This window comes from Macaca thibetana, chromosome 1, assembly GCF_024542745.1.
Source record: "Macaca thibetana thibetana isolate TM-01 chromosome 1, ASM2454274v1, whole genome shotgun sequence".
NCBI classification, from domain to species: Eukaryota; Metazoa; Chordata; class Mammalia; order Primates; family Cercopithecidae; genus Macaca; species Macaca thibetana.
This window is the reverse complement of record NC_065578.1, coordinates 100,494,472-100,508,006: the sequence shown is the minus strand read 5'-3', so window position 1 is coordinate 100,508,006 and position 13,535 is coordinate 100,494,472. Positions and strand designations below refer to the sequence as shown.

Here is a 13,535-nt window from a genome sequence, read left to right as displayed (position 1 = left end):
ACAGGACATGTCTGATTTCAGCTGGAGAGCAATTTACCTCAAGATAAATTATATCTCAAGTGTCACCAGTACCTGACCTATTTAAATGAGACTCTTGACTTAAAGTTAATGCTGGAATGAGTTAAAACTTTAGGGCTATTGGGATGGAATGGGGACATTTTGCATATGAGAAAAACGTAAACTTTAAGGGACCAGGGATAGAATACTATAAATTGAATGTTTGTGTCCCCCCAGAATTTTTATGTTGAAACTGAATCCCCAGTGTGATGGTATTTGGAGGTGGAGGTTTGGGGAGGTAATTACATCGTGAGGGTGAAGCCCTCATGAATCAGATTAGTCCTTTATGAAAAAGACCCCAGAGAACTCCCTCACCCCTTCTGCCATGTGAGAGCACAGTCAAGAGACAGCCACGTATGAACCAAGAAGCAAGCCTTCACCAGACTCCAAATCTGCTAGCTTCTTGATCTTAGGCTTCCCAGCCATCAGAACTATGGGAGAAAAATGTTTGTTATATATAGGCCAACTAGTCTATGGTGTTCTGTTAGACCAGCTTGAACGGACTAAAACTCAGACAGAACAAATATTCAAAATGGTAATGACTGAAAACGTCTCAAAATGAATGCCAGACACCAAAGTTCAGATCCAGAAAGCTCAGAGAACATCAAGCAGGATAAATGCTAGAATATCTACATATATATACATATCATTTTCAAATTACAGAAAGTCAAAGATAAAGAAAAAAACTGAAAGAAGCTGGCAGTGGGGGTGGGGAGAGGAATACGTTACACATAGAGCAGTAGAGATAAAAATTACATTTGACTTCTCCTCAGAAACCATGGAGCAAGAAGCAAGTGGAGTGAAATAGTTAAAGTGGCAGAGAAAAAAACCAGCAACCAAGAATTCTATATCTTGCAAAATTATCCTTCACATATGCATTATTATAAATTTGTCCAAACTCATAGCGGGTATGATGCGAAATATGAACACTAAACTATAGACTCTGGATGACAACAATGTGTCAATGTTGGTTCATTGGTTGTAATAAATCTAACACTCTGCTGGGGGATGTTGATAATGGGGGAAGCCACGCATGTGGAGGCAGGGGGTATATGGAAAATATCTATACCTTCTGCTCAATTTCACTATAAATCTAAAACTGCTCCATAAGAATAAAGTCTTTAAAAAAGGTTTAAAATGTACCACTCTCTGGAAGAGAAAGATAGACTTCTACAAGATTTTAAAGCGACACTTGAAAATAAAAATATTTGGTATAAATTGTGCGCCATGCTATAACAAAATATCCATAAGATATTACTTTTTTTCCTGCTATAAAGTCAAGGAATTAAGCATTAAATTAAAAAGTAAAATCCTTAGCCTGTGTCATGTAAACCTTGACACAATTGATAAGATCTAATTACTTAAAAATTTTAAAATCTGTGTTTTTTTGTCATTACAGGCATATTTCGTTTTATTGTGCTTCACAGATACTGTGATTTTTATAAGCTGAAGGTTTGTGGCAATCCTGTGTTGAGCAAGTTCATTGGCATCATTTTTCCAACAGCATGTGCTTACTTCTTATCTCTGAATCATATTTTGGTAAATTTTGCAGTATTTCTAATTTTTTATTATTATATCTGTTCTGATGCTATGTGATCAGTGATCTTTCATGTTACTATTGTAATTAGTCTGGGGGCACCATAAATCGTGCCTATATATGACAGTGAACTTAATCCATAAATGTTTTGTATGTTCTGACTGACCTACCGAAATGACTGTTTCCCTGTCTCTCACCCTCTCTTTGGACCTCCCTATTCCCTGAGACACAGCAATTTTGAAACTAGGCCAACTAATAACCCTACTATGGCCTCTGGGTGTTCAAATGAAAGGAAGAGTCACATCTCTTGGCTCTTAACTTTAAATTAAAAGCAAGAAATAATTAATCTAGTGAGGAATTCATGTCAAAAGCCAAAACAGTCAAAAGCCAGGTGTCCAAACAGCCAAATTTTGAACACAAAGGAAAAGTTATTAAAGGAAATTAAAAGTGCTACTCCAGTGAACGCGTGAATGATAAGAAAGCAAAACAGCCTTATTGATGATATGAAGAAAGTTTTATTGGACTGGATAGAAGATCAAAGCAGTCACAACATTCCTTTAAGCCAAAACCTAATCCAGAGCAAGTTCATAACTCAGTTCTATTCTATAAAGGCTGAGAGAGGTGAGGAAGCAGCAGCAGAAGAGCTTACAGATATAGAGCTTGGTTCATGAGATCAAGAAGTTGTCTCCATAACATAAAAGCTCAAGGTACTGATGTAGAAGCAGCAGCAAGTACTGATGTAGAAGCTGCAGCAAGTTATCCAGAAGCTCTAGATAAGACTATAAATGAAGGTGGCTACATTAAACAACGAATTTTCAGCACAGATAAAACAACCTTATACTGGAAGAAGATGCCATCTAGGACTTTCATAGCTAGAGAGAAGAAGTCAATGGCTGGCTTCAAACCTTCAAAAGACAGGCTGACTCTCATGAGAGGCAAATGGAGCTGGTGACCTAGGTTGAAACGAATGCTAATTTACCATTGTGCAAACCCTAAGGCCCTTAAGAATTATGTGACGTCTACTCTGCTTGTGCTCTATAAATAAAACAACAAAGTCTGCATGACAGCACATCTGTCTATAGCATGGTTGACTGAATATTTTTAGCCCACTGTTGAGAACTGCTGGTCAGAAAAAAAGATTCCTTTTAAAATATGACTGCTCATTGACAATGCACCTATTCACTCAGGAGCTCTGATGGAGATGTACAAGGAAGTTACAGCGTTGTTTTCATGCCTGCTAACACAACATCCATTCTGCATCCCATGGATCAAGAAGTAATTTTGACTTTTGAGTCTTATTATTTAAGAAACACATAAGGCTATAGCTGCCATAGATAGTGATTTATCTGGTGGATCTGGCCAAAGGAAATTGAAAACCTTCTGGAAAGGACTCACCATTCTAGGTGCCATTAAGAACATTCATGATTCATGGGAGGAGGTCAGAATATCCACATTGATAGGAGTTTGGAAGAGGTTGATTCCAACCCTCATGAATGACTTTGAGGAGTTCAAGGCTTCACTGGAGGAAGTAACTGTAGATGTAGTAGAAATAGCAAAAGAACAAGAATATAAAATTAAGCCTGAATATGGGACTGAATTGTTGCAATCTCATTATAAAACTTGGATGAGTAGTTGCTTCTTATGAATGGGCAAAGAAAGTCATTTCTTGAGATGAAATGTAATCCTGGTGAAGATGCTGTGAACACTATTGAAATGACAAAGGATTTAGAATATTATATAAACTTAGTTCATAAAGCAGTAACAAGGTTTGAGAGAATTGACTCAAATTTTGAAAGAAGTTCTACTATGGGTAAAATGGTATCAAAAAAACACTGCATACTACAGAGAAATCTTTTGTGAAAGAAGCCAACTGATATGGTAAACTTCACTGTCTTATTTTAAGAAATTGCCACAGCCACCCCAGTCTTGAACACTCTGATAAGTCAGCAGCCATCAGTATGAAGGCAAGACCCCCATCAGCAAAAAGATTCACTCCCTGAAGGCTCAGATGATCATTAGCAATTTTTAGCAATAAAGTATTTTTTATTAAGTTACGTACTTTTTTAGACAATGCTATTGCACATGTAATAGGCTATAGTATAGTGTAAACATAACTTTCATATGTGCTGAGAAACCAAGAAATATATGTGACTGGCTTTACGGCAATATTCACTTTATTGCACTTGTCTGGAACCAAATCCACAATATCTTCAAGGTGTGTCTGTATATAATTATAATTCCTATATTTCTGAATTTCTAAATTGCTTAGTTCTGCCTTCACAATTGACCTAAACATATGTAATAAAACTCAAAATAATGTAACCATTAATAATGATATTATGAAAATTCCCATAGTATATAAAGGAACCACTAAGAGGAGGAAGTGTGGCATTGTGGAAAGAGCACAGGCTTTGTGAAGAAAGTTCTGGGGAATACCACCATTTACTCATTCATTCATTCAGAGCACCTATTGCCATTATATGTATTGTTTCATGTGGTATGTGTTAGGCATGGAATTTATAATATGTTTAGGGATACAGATATGAAAACTACAATTATATAAACAATTTAATTACAAATTTAAATTTGTAAGTAATTTAAAGTAGGAGGATCGGGTCCTGCAAACATCTGAATGTAGGCTCTAGCAATTACACAGAATAAGGTAGATTTATATTTGCTAGTCTTGAAAATCTTTTGCACTTAAAAGTTTAAATACACTATTAAAAAAACTGCAAAATAGTATGTGCAGTATGATTAAATTTCACTTAAATAATTGTATCAAAATTTCCAACAATATTATTATATTAAATTCATAGAAAAAATTGTAGTAATACATTGAATTATTAACAGAAGTTATCTCTGGTATTCCTGTTAAATATATTTATAATGACTTAATTGTTTACACTGAGCATATATTACTTTCATACTCAAAAAATAAATAAAAATGCATTTTTGAAATAAAATATAGGAGCATACAACTGCAACATCAGTCTGGCTCCTGAACAAGTAGAAATGCCCAGCAAAAGCTTTTATTAAAATGGTAAAAAAAGAAATACATTAACAAAGAAATATAATATTCTTCAAAAAAAGAAAGAACGCTAAAATATTTTAAGTCAATAAATTATTTCTTGTATACTACAAATTCAATATTTGATATCCATCATTAAGGATAATTATATTTTTCCATTTAGAAAAGAGGAAGAATAAATCCTGTCTCTTAGCTTTCAGAAACATTGAAAGAATTAAAAATGATTTAGGCTCTCACAAAATAAAAATACATTCAATATTTATTATGAACAAACTCTGTACTGTGCTATTGGGAAAATTTTGTGAAGAAAGAGTTTATTAACTCGACAAATATGAATTGGGCACCTACTCTGTAGCAGGTCTTGGGGGTTCAGATGCAATGCTCTGGAGATTCAAAAACGAAAAGGATGTAGTCCCTGCCTTCAAAATACCTTTGATTTAGCAATAGAGACAGACACATAACTAGTTTTCTAAATATATTACTGAAAACAATCAACTAACCATAGATAATTTTTAGATCTAGACAAATCTAACGCACTAGCACATACACATTCTTCTATGGAGTTGTCACAGAGCCATACACTTTACATCATGGAAACCAAAGAGCTTGCATGGCTTCCCAAGAAAACAGAATGAGCTAGAATGGCAAAACCATGAAAATAGACAAAAGTCAATTCGGGCTATGGAACAAGAAAAAGGAAAAAGATACATTTTGCTCAAATGACTATCATACTTATAAAGTTTGGTAGCTCTTTTGAAAATAGTCACTTTCTGGGCTTTATGTAATAATCCTGAATAGTGAAACAGTTTAGCTGCTGATAATATAAACCATTTTAAGAAAACTTCATCTTATATCTCAGAATAGTTCTGCTTTTCTCCTTTTGTCAGTTTTTCTCGTGGTGACTGCGGTAACAAAAAAAAGCCTTAGATCCATAGTGATAAGAGAAAGTGGTTATTTTTCTTTCTTGGCAGTCAACATGAGGATTTACATTAAGAATCCACTAATAAGCATTTTTATTAGCATGTAATGAAACTCCTTTGTAATGGTGTTTGGGACAGAACTAGCTCTCACTGAGACATTCACCCATTCATTTGACCAACATTTTTCTTTCACCTACAATATACCAAATAATTATTGGGCACTGGGGGTACGAAACTAGGAAGGCATAGTCCAGGTCCTTGAATGTACACAGAAGCCTGTTGTATAGGCAACAAATTTCCTATGAGCTGGCATTTTATGGTTGGTTAATATTATTAATCATATTTCATTGATCATATAATCATTTTGTAATCATTTAATAAATGTGTATGTTCTTTTTTTTTTTTTTTTTCTTTTTTGAGACAGAGTCTCGCTCTCGCTCTGTCACCCAGGCTGAAGTGCAGTGGCACAATCTCAGCTCACTGTAACCTCCGCCTCCCAGGTTCAAGCAATTCTCCTGCCTCAGCCTCCCAAGTAGCTGGGACTACAGGCGTGCACCATCACACCTGACTAATTTTTGTATTTTTTAGTAGAAATGGTATTTTGCAATGTTGGCCAGGCTGGTCTTGAACTCTTGACCTCAAGGGATCTGCCTGCCTCAGCCTCCCAAAGTGCTGGGATTACAGGCTTGAGCCACTGTACCCAGCCTCTATGTTCCTTCTAAGTACCCAGAACTATGCCACACAGAAAACAGTGTGTAAAAACAGACATAGCCTCTCTTCTTAAAGATCATGCAGTTTAGGTGGAATACAGGGGGGCCGAAATAGTCAGTTTCCTAAATAGTTTCCATTCTTCTTTCTTCCCCCCTAAAAGACTAATTCTTGTCTAGGGAGCAATATGTCCAGCCCAGAAAATAAATGATGATTAGTCTAAACCCACAGTTCCCAAACTGTGTGCCCAGCCCTCAAAGGTGTTAAAGTAAACTCACTGGGGAGGCTATAATATATTCAAATTTTCAAGGGAAATAGGGACTCAACCTCTGCCAGACAGCATGCCCACTGTTAGCTTTTAGCTTGGGGTGATTCACAGTTTCCATGTTAGACCATGCTACATTTCTTTAGAATATTATGTCACTGCAAAGCTGGGTTTTCAGGAGTTGCTGTGATTAAAAGCAAGCACTGCCTGGCAAGACATAAGGGTGGCACCATCCTGAGTCCAAGGTTTGAGAAGTTGTAGAGTGCCCCACAGGTATATATAACCCAGTAGTAACTGTGGTTATCTAAGAATGACCAAGGTATTACTTTTCTTTCAACTTATGTATCATAGTTCAAATGGTAATTAAATTGTAAATGAAGCTTGTATGTATTTTTTTGGTACCATGAAAAAAATTATTAAGAACCCAAGGGAGCTGTGAACCAAGAAAGTTTGTGAAACTTTGGTCAAAGCCAATCATGTCAATCCTGTTTCCTGCTTCCCCAGCTTCCTTAAATCTAGGGGTAACTATATGCTCAATTATGGCCTAAGCAGAAATCTGCTGCATACAGTTTTCATAATGGTATGCTGCCATAGACAGTGATTCATCTGATGGAATCACTCAGTGGGGCAGGGGAGGAGGGTCTGAGAGAGCATTTGCTTTCCTGATAAGAGAGCAATGGCAAAGACTGTTACTTGTCTTTCAATAGTCCAATTCCTTTAGAATCTTCGAAGTTTCAGCTAAAGGCCACATATTCCAGCCTCCTTTCCTACTACCTGGGACAAACTGATTACGCTCTGGCCAAAGGTACATGAGCAGAAATAATGCATGGAAATTCTGGGTCATATTCTTAAAAGGAATGGGCATGCCTCCACTTCTTTTCCCTTTTTAAGTAAAGCCCAGAGAATTTAAATAATTAGCCTTAAATACCCATAGCAGAACTGAGATAAGCATGTCAGATTGCCTTATTTCTAAACCACTGCTCTTCTTATATACTACACTCATTCAGGTCTTGGAAATAGCTGTACTGTAATTCTATATTCAATATGCTAACATGATAAGTTCTCTTTGACATGATGGCATGTTGTTCATTCAAAATGATGATGTGAGAAGTTGACAATGTTATGATGATAGACCATAGTGTTTTTGTTAAGAAACAAGATTTAGTTAGTGGGTCATTTGAGTTTCTTAACCTGTATAGCTAAGAAGTAACTCGTGGTATATTCCTTCTTCAAGAGGCAGGTCATGTGAGACTTGGACAGTTCTATGACTAGGAATTGCAGAAAGGTAGAGCATTAGCCATCAATCTGTGAATGAGGGTTTCTATTAGGGTAAGAATGTGAAAAACATTGCTTTTTATGCTATAAGATGCAGGGAGTTCTTGCTTTACTTTACACTAAACAGCTCAAATAAACATGACATATAGAAACACAAAAACAAATGAACACTTAAAGACAGACATAAATGATAAAATTATAAAATAGCAAAAGATTTTATAAACAGATTAGCAAAGACTGAAAAATCACATCTGAGATAGTTTACTTGGTAACTACGTTGTTGGGAGCTTTGTAAGAAAAACAGTTAAAGGAATTTTAAAACATAATACATTTTTATTTCTTTAAAAATATATGACAAAATTTCTTCTACCATCTGCCATGCTCAGATTTATACCACATTATAAAATTATTTAATTCCCTAAAGTACAAAAAAGAATGGCTGAATCTCCAAAGAGTTGATAAAGACTGAAGATGTTTATAAGGCATGCTTATGTATGCTATTTCAAGCCATCTACAGGACTTGAGATAGGAATGTTTAGTGTTTGCAAAGCCATAGTCACTGAGCCAGACTTTGTAGTGATCCAGAGATCCTTCCATTTCACAGACCTGTCCTTAACGGCTTCTCCCAAAAAAGATTCACAACTTTATCTGTTGGCTGTGGCAGTATGAGAGGATCTTCCTTCAGTACATATACTACAGCTACATTGGAGTAGCCACCCTTAGGAAGTACCTAGGAGAAAAAATAGAGGAAGATGATGATCACTAACATTTTCTAAGAGTTACACTTTTAATATGATTTCCTATTAAAATTAGGTCTCTTATGTCATGTGGATGACTACTTCATGTAACTAATTTTATTTTTACACACAAGGTTGAAAGTGAATGTATGGTGAATTTATCTAACAGCCAGCTGAAAAACAGGGGCATCCTGCCTATATCTGTATAAGGTAACATATGAAGAAAATACAAATGAGATTCAATGAACTCAATGTAGAAAAACAAACAAATATGTGTTTATTAATAATATTAGTGATTCCTTTCTGAAAATGGCTTTGTATAAGTACCTTAATTCTCATAAGTGTGAAGCAATCCCACTGGAATGAAAAGAAGTTCTGAGTGGAGAATTGAAGAGCAATTCAGTAACTGGACTAAATATCAAAGGTACTAAGAAGCTGGAGATGTGATCTACTGAATCCTACCACTAATTTTCTGCTCTGTCTTCTATTCCCATTCTCCTTCCAAACCTGTGAATAGATCTAGACATACTAACACTTCCTACATTTTTTTTGAGTCTCACTCTGTTGCCCAGGTTGGAGTGCAGTGGTGCAATCTCAGCTCACTGCAACCTCTGCCTCCCAGGGTCAAGTGATTTTCCTGCCTCAGCCTCCTGAGTTGCTGGGATTACAGACACGTGCCACCATGCCCAGCTAATTTTTGTATTTTTAGTGGAGACAGGGTTTCCCCAGGTTAGCCAGGCTGGTCTCAAACTCTAGACCTCAGGTGATCTGCCGGCCTCGGCCTTCCAAAGTGCTGGGATTACTGGCATGAGCCACCATGCCCGGCCATACTAACACTTCCTACATTTTGAAAGAGAGGACTCCAGAAAATTAGCCTCATTCATTAATTCCAAAAATTGTTGTTTTGTAGCGTGTAGTTTGCTGTTTGGTTTTGGAGCCTTTCTTTATGCTGCTAAAGTGTCATGTACTCTGTGGCATTCAGCATTCAGTGTCTGTCAAGTGATATATAAGATGAATTCATAAATAAAAAGCCCTGATCAAAGATTAAAGAAAGAAATAAGAATAGCAACAAAGACTTCTTTCTTTGTGAACATTTACCCATATTATTAATAATAATATAATTGTTAACCCATAATAAGCACCCAGGGAAACTATAATTGGTATAAAAATAAGATAATTATATAAACAACTATAAAATATGACAGAATATAGGAAGTGAGAAAGCATTACAAGATTTAATGAGAAATGGGATGGAGGGCTCACTGACTAAAAAGCACTACCCTTCTAGCTGGCTAGGTCAACTCTATCACCATCCTTTTCTTCAAATTCATCACGGTCTCCAAGCACTCTGTTTCTCCAATTTCTCCCTCTTTTAATTTATCCTTGCCCCTTACTTTAATTCCAATACATCTTCAAGCCCATGGGTCATCAATCCCTCTTTTGCTAATATCTCAATTTCCCCTCTTGCATTATTCATATCACACAGCATCTGGCTTTCCACAGTGACCTTCTCTCAGTTCTTCAAATGTTCCTTCTTCACTCCCACCTCAGGGCCTTTGCATATGTTGTTCCCTCTGCCTAGGACACTCTTTCATGTCCTTGCATTCCCTTAATCTGCTCCCACTTCACTTAGCTGGACTCTTCATTCTTCAGATCTTTGTGTAAACCTCACATCAGGGAAGACATTCTTGACCCCCAGCCTAAGGTGTAGCCTTCTAAACACGCTGCACAGACCCCGGAGAACACATGAAACTTGAAATTAGTTATCAACGCCACTTTTGTGTTGGATTATAACCTCCATTAGAATGGGTAATAATTCTGCCCTAGTTATTACTCAATCCTCAGCGCTGGTTTATCGCTTGATGTACACCAGGCATTTGATAAACATCTGTGCCATAAATGAAACAATGAAAGGAGAGGAAGACCCCACACATTCAGCTGGGATGATCAAGGAAGGATTTATGGAGGAGAAGGAGGCCTGTGCGACAGGCTTTGGGCAATGTACACAGTAGTGACAAGCAGTGGGAATAATTGGTGCTGAGGCCTGGAGACAAGCGAGTCGGTGGATGCTCAGGGAAGAGTGGAAGGTTCATTTTGGCTGTAAAGGATGGACCATTCAGGAGAGTAAAGGAATATATTGGGCTGGAAAAGAAGGTAAGCATAATATGGGGAAGGCAGGCCTGTTTTGGAAATCAATACTTAATTTTGTAGCCGATGCAGAGACAATGAAGGAATACAGTTCATAGGTCAAACTAAAAGAGGAAAGAGAATGTATATAGAAAACTCATTCTTGAACTCACAGTGATACTACAGGCAAGAAAAAATGGCAAAAGCCTAAAATGGACTGCTGACTGCATGAAATAAACAGAAAAGAAAAGAAGTGATAGAAAGAATTACATGTTTAGGATGGATTGTATAAAGAATAAAATATTTAACTAAAATATTTGGGGGGAGGCAGGAAAAGAGATAAACCAGCATGCCTCTTGAGGTTCCTGTAAGAGTAACTAGAAAGAATGGAATAATCTAGATGTATACATGGTGAAGGGAAGGAAATAATCAGTTTATTTTGTAACACTATTGTGCTAGATTTTTAACATTTTAGCTAGAATATAGTAATATTGGGGTAAACACTGTAAATCTGTGGCTGAAGATCAATGCAGAATTTCTGCTCTAATGAGATATTATATTTACATTTCTGGTAATATCCTTAGTCTGTTCACATGCTTGTGTAATATAAAAGTATGTTTTAAAAAAAAGACTGCTTCAAGCCATGAATAAACAATGTGTGTTTTCCTGGAGAAATAATTGTACAGAAAATTTGAGACAATAATCACCAACCCACTTAACCCCCTCCTCCAACTTAAAAGTATTTTTATATTAAAACAAACAGAAATGTATTGTGGAAGAGAATACAAGATTCACATGGATTTTTAGATAACACTCAAATTCCAAGAGATTTTGTACTTGGCAAACTGCTTTAGGGTCTACCTTCCTTGCCTCAATCTCTTACCCTTCAGTTCAAGTTTATTTTGCTAAGAAACTTATCTAAATAGCCTGTCCACATCTATATTGCTAGCAAGTGGCAGGGCAAAGCAAATTTTAAATCAGATCCCTCCAGAGCCTGTGCTCTAAACCACTAGAGTAGACACTATCCAATAATTTAATGGTCTTTTAATTTTAGTTAATATTATATTTAGCATTACTTACCAAGTAAATGACAACATAAGGCCAAATGCAGGCCGCAGGTATTTTTCAATAATGAATTAGCAGGGACTCCAAGAAGACAGCCAGAGAAAGTGATTGTTCACAGTGCTTGAGAGGCTGAAGATGGGATTATTGCAGAGAGAAAAAGGTTACAGTGGTTTCCCTAGTCCTCTACTCACAAATTAAATGGTTATGTTACATATTCTTTTAAGACACAAGCCATCCTCCAAACTTTTAAAAAACAGAGAGCCTACAGCATTTTCCTGTTCAAAACCTTGAAAGCACAGTTTAGAAAGTCCTTCACAATCTGGCTCTAAACTACCCTCCAGCAACTAATCCCCATAGAAACTCAGCTCCAAATACATCAGACTATTTATTAATTAATTAATTAGTTAATACAATTAAAAGTCTTCTTGAAAAGGCAACCTTAAGGTAAAGACTTCAGGATAAGAAAGAGTTGTACAGATTAAAGGAATGAAACAGGGTTGGGAGAAAGAGAATTCCCTGCAAGAACATGCAGAAACAACATCCCATAGGAAGAAAGAGTGAGGCCACTGACAAAAGTTCATTCAGGGAAGATGGTAGGGGTGAAGCTGCAAAGGCAGGTAGGCAGAAGCCAGAAAGAGCACTTCGCAAGGCCCATGCTCCAGTGTGCTTTCCTTCTAGGGAAATGGAAAATCAACAAAAGGTTTTAAGAAAGGAGCGGCATGCTCAGATCCGATCTGTGCTTAAGAAAGTTCACTCTAGATACCCCTTGGAAATGATATTAACACACGTTGTGTACCACCATTACTACTTCCAGATGTATGCCCTCCACTGACTTTTACAAGTAAATGTGGAAACTGACTAAGGGGTTTACCTAAGAAAACTGGTTTTGCACTCTCAGGTTTCAAAATATAGTGATGAAAAGCACAAACGCTTTCCTCTTAAAATCTCGGAGTGCATGTTAGAGTATTTTTTAAACTTTGGTAACCGTAAGAAGCAAATTAGAGTACTCCATTTTAAAAACGTTGCATAATACATGAAATGTGATATTACAGCATTACCGATCCACTTTAAAATGTTTTTAAAAATGTACTTATTTAAATACAGAAATATGATCAATGAATACAGAATTATATAATCACCAAGAGAACTTACTAGAGTTTTCATAATGGTCTCTTTGCTCTTCTTCTGCTGATATTGGCGCCAAAGAAATTAGGTTGTAACTATTGTTTCTTTTTGTGGCTGAAGAGACATTTCCAAGTACAGAATGAATGGAGTTCATTCAGAAGCCTTGCAAATGGGCTGTGGCCCCTTTTTTAATGCATAATAGGCCCAGCAAGGATATTTAGGACAAAACCAAGTTTTACTTTTAACCAGTTGACAATCTTCACATTTTAAAGAGCTCCACACGCTAGATTTACTTAGGCTTATCTGTTCTTTCATCACAATTTCTATAGAAGAGTATTAAGGATGCCAGAGTCACCCACTTAGGGAAGGCAGACAGTTTTTTTAAAATAACAAGATAAATCATATGTTGCTTAAAACCTAAATTACAGAGAACATAGGAATTTCCAGTAGACTAAACTTGTCACAGTGACATGAAACAATAATATTTGAGAAAAAAAAAAAAGAGAAAGAAAGAGCTTAGTGGAGAAGCAAGTCACTGGGAAAGGGAAAAAGCTTAAAAGTCATGCATATCTAAAGAAAACTAATGTTTTGTCGTTGTTTCAGCCACATCTGAATACATTACGGTTTAATGTACTTTAAAAAAAATTTAAAGGCAAAACATACAACAGTTGGGAGACAAAGTGGTTGTAAC

General features: G+C 36.4%; 1 long non-coding RNA gene across 2 annotated transcripts in view; it reads right to left on the bottom strand.

Annotated features, from left to right (window-relative positions):
* Nucleotides 1-1,460: 1,460 nt before the first annotated feature.
* The window catches only part of LOC126929234 (uncharacterized), a 68,981-nt gene continuing 56,906 nt past the window's right edge, over nt 1,461-13,535 (bottom strand). Inside the window, exons 3-4 of one of the 2 annotated variants that reach the window (XR_007717114.1) lie at nt 8,397-8,520; nt 1,461-3,126 (exon numbers count right to left, since the gene is read on the bottom strand). This is a non-coding gene — a long non-coding RNA (uncharacterized LOC126929234). Of the gene's footprint in view, nt 3,127-8,103; nt 8,521-13,535 lie in introns of those variants that run through there. The other variant, XR_007717112.1, reaches the window with a different exon arrangement.